We start from the raw sequence: 4,189 nt of genomic DNA on the forward strand, positions 1-4,189 counted from the left end.
GCTATGCCTCCATGACATTCGGTGCTATGCCTGACAAGAGAGCGCCACTCAGGAAGGCGTGTGAGCGGTCATGGATGGACTAGGTGGCTGCGGGGACTTCAGATAGTGCGCCATTGTAAATGATCCATGACCGGGCATAGTGCAATCTCACAGGAGAGGGGCTCGCCAACGTTGGTGAGAGTGAGGGAATTGGCATGGAGAAGATCTAAAACGTGTACAACACAACTCTTACCGATGAGAAAATGAAAGCGACTATTTTGCTACAATAACTTTGGTGGGTCAAATATGGCAGCCGTAGTGGCAAATATCCGTTAACTTTGGACATCGGAACACACTATCACTGACCGATCAATTTCAAACCCGTCTCTAATAAGCATGCAGTACAGCTCAAAATACCTCATCACTGATGCACCTTGGAAGACGCATCAGTGATCATGCTTTTCACTGATGCGTGGGCAGTGGTAGGTCAGCAATGCAGGGTCAGTGATATTCTTATCTGTACTAGTGGATTGTGCAAGGCTTCTATCATATCTGACTTGTGAAGAACAATGTGAGTTACACTATTAAAATAAGCAGATCGGTGGCCGAAAAAACTATCTTTCATGTGGAGCAGTGGCAACAGGCACACCAACAGTAGGACATACAAGTCCAGGCTCAGTGGCAGGAACGATGGCATCTGCCAGAGCATGGGCAGATCTAAGGCAATGCTGGTGGCGTATGGGCTAATAATCAAGACAGAGGTGGAGAGGCGGTCCTGAGAGGCCATCGAAGGGAGTTTGTTGTAGGCTCATGCGCTTTTACCCTCTCTAGCAAAACATAGAGTGGCAGAGTTACAAGCATGTTGCTGTGTCCTTGCACTAGAGAATCGTCTTGGAGACGGACTGCAAGATGGTGGTGAGCAAGCTTGACTCTGAAGGGAAGTACCGATCACCCCATTGTCATTGTCCGGTGGTTGAAGAAGTGAAGGGAATGCTCCAAACTTCTATTGAGTCCAAGATCACTTGGGTTCATAGAGAGATGAATTGTATTGCCTATATCTTAGCTGATGAAGGTTGTCGGCATGAATTGTGAAAAACATGTACTAGGACCGTTTTGAACTCTGGCACTGCCAAGAACTCTGAATACAATGGCAACCATTCTATCTAAAAAATGATTATTTACAGGTATCTTTCCTTATCAGTAAATCGAGTTTAAAGAAAATCAGTTTAAAATAGGAGCAAGCTGATTACCAACGTACTTATTTTATTCCATACCTATATCTTAATGCATGGCTATAATAAGATGATATATTTTTCATCAAAAAATTGCATGTATTACATAAATTGACTAAGGAACTAAATCATGACTAGTAATAGTACTCCCTCCCAGACAAATAGATGCACTACCAAATAGTAGGTATATCTTTGTTTCTAAATATAAGAATATTACTATTAACTACTAGTAAACCAAAGATATGTTTAATAGTATAACAAAGATACACATAAAATATAAGAATATTTAATAGTAGTATACCGAAGATATTCTACAATTAAATACGATTACCTCTGTTCCAAAATATAAGAATATTACTATAAAATAATGTGACCTCTGTTCTAATATTTAGCAATAGAGATAATATTATTTAGTAGTGATATATCTTTGTTCCTAATTAAATATAAGAATATTACTAATAAATACTAGTATCCCAAAGATATAGTATTTCATAGTATACCACCAACAATTAAATACTATTTCCTCTGTTCCAAAATATAAGAATATTGCTATTAAATACTATCTCCTCTATTCTTATATTTAGTAACAGAGATAGTAGTATTTAATAGTAGTATATCTTTGTTCCTAAATATAAGAATATTACTATCAGATACTAGTATACCAAATATATATTTAATATTCTGCCAAAGATATACAAAAAATATGAGAATATTTAATAGAAATATACCAAAGATATTCTAGTATTAAATACTAAGTAGTATTAAATAAATAAATTTGTAGTTCCACACGCAGCCCCCACCTTGCCCCTTCCGTTTCAGTTCGTCAAAGGCAACACATGCTTCTGCTCCTCGCGTGCTGCTCACTCAAATTCTTCTCATCCTGCTCGCCTTAACCCACACTGCGTGTCTGCTCGACCGATCCACCACAATGTCTAGCTCAGGCGTAAACGCCATACTGCAGCCAACCACGAGGAGCAGAGCAGAGCCGCATCCGCCCCCACACCTGCGGCCGCGGTCGCCCAGGGGAAAGGGAAGGTGCTTGCGCAACAATTGCCTGCGCCGGTGGTTTGCAAGCGCAAGTCCAGGAGACGCCGGCAGAAGCAGAAAAGCCCACCCCCAGCGGCCACCAGAGAGGAGCTGGAATCCCGGGTGTCCCGGGAAGGCCCCTTGAAGGTGCTTGCGCTCCGGGCGCCAGCGGCCCCGCTTGCTCATGCTTTCTCCGATGACAAGATGGTAAGCTGCACAAACTCCCCCCTCTGCTACTAGTGATTTGAAGTTAACCGGTGCCTAATGATTTCAAGTTACTGACAATCTTTAATCTAGTCATGTGAATTAGTACTAGTGCTTAATGAATTACTTGATGTGTATGTGCAAGAATTACGTGCTTGGTATATGTCCTTGGACATTTTAATCATAGCGGTCTCATCTGGCAGATAGACAGGAACGAGATGAAGCCGGTCCAGGGGGTGCTGCCCATGTGGGGGAGCATTGCGGCTTCAAGCTTGGTTGGTAAGTACTCCATCCTGGTTTTCTGTCAGTATCACGGCTGATTTTTTGTCAACATTAGTATTATGATATTGGACTGAAGCTCATTAGCTCTGTCCATGCTGGATTTTTGGTATGATCTGTATACTGATATTGGATTGAAGCTTGTTATCTCTGTCCATGCTAGTTTTTTTTTCATCATTAGTATAGTGATATATTGGACTGAAGCTGCACATATTTTCTTTCCATTAACGTTGGTCGGGCGGTGCTACGCGTCAGTCGGGGCATCCTGGCCACCTTACCCGCCTGATTTTAATCTACGCGTCAGTCGGGGCATCCTGGCCACCTTACCCGCCTGATTTTAATCAAATTCCACCTAATTTGTTTTGTCACTAGCTGCATATACAAACGCGAGCTCCAGAACTCTGTTGCAGCATGGGAGACGTATGAAATGTAATAAGAAATATGCAATGGCTAGAAACATCTCCGTACATTTTTCTGCCACGTTTTATGTGTCAATGAAATTAGCCGTCTCACAAGCCATCGGAGCTGACACGTGGAGCATTGACTCACACTACACGGTAACACAGAGAGAGAGAGAGAGAGGAACCCGTCTTCCTCCATAGCCTCCACAAAACCAGTGTATCCTCCACCCCTCCACCATCGTCGCAAGAGACTATTACGTCAGCCCATCACGACACATGACATCCGTGCCCTGGAGCATTCCTGATGTTCCCTGCGTATCCTGCAAGCATTATCACAGTGCGCCAACGAGGCGTCGTCCTTGCAACATTGTCTTACAGCCAAGGTAGTTGATGCGACCACAATCCTCACCCCTTTGTTGCATGGGCCATGGCTTGTGGCACTGGTCGTCGGATAAAATACACGCCGTGAGAACCTGTGGTTTCACTACAGCGATCTATGCAACTTAGGAATTGTTGGGACGGCCCCTACAAAACTGGCGATGGTGCGACCATTGCCCAGCAACACCGGCCGCACTTGTAGTACAGATGAGAAGACGGTTGTAGTTTGCAGCACCATGAGCAAGCACTGTCTTGCAACATCAGCTATCAGGCTGCAGCACCGATGAACACCCTCACTACCTTGAAATGTCATGTGCTTTGGACGATGTAGCATAGTGCTCCTCTTTTAACATATAGCGCTGGCTTGTAGCAGTGATGGTCGGAGAGTCGCAGCATCGTTGGGTGGCGGTGCTAGCCCAACACATTGTCATAGAGAAAGTGGAACAAAAGGTGGGTCAGCATGTGGTGGAAATAACGCGAATGGGTATGGTGAAGTGAGAGGAAGACAAACGAGGGGCATCTGGCATGAGAGCGAACTGACTCATTTCCTCCTGAAACCTGTCCGTTAAAAATAATTCCATTTTCTTTTGAGAAACCTCATGAAAACGTTGCAACATGCGAGCATGTCTATACAAAAAATTGTAGATATACAACACATACTCATTAACTGCAACAAATGGGTGAAAAAAC

At 43.6% G+C, this 4,189-nt stretch overlaps 1 long non-coding RNA gene across 1 annotated transcript; it reads left to right on the forward strand.

Moving 5' to 3' along the window:
• The first annotated feature begins 2,017 nt into the window (after nt 1-2,017).
• LOC147962443 (uncharacterized) lies at nt 2,018-2,867 on the forward strand. Its single transcript, XR_015612188.1, has 2 exons — nt 2,018-2,444; nt 2,645-2,867. It is a non-coding gene; the product is annotated as an uncharacterized LOC147962443 (long non-coding RNA).
• Nucleotides 2,868-4,189: the final 1,322 nt, after the last annotated feature.

The sequence above is a fragment of the Triticum urartu genome, chromosome 7A (assembly GCF_056163025.1).
Source record: "Triticum urartu cultivar PI428250 chromosome 7A, HENAU_Tu73, whole genome shotgun sequence".
NCBI lineage: Eukaryota > Viridiplantae > Streptophyta > Magnoliopsida > Poales > Poaceae > Triticum > Triticum urartu.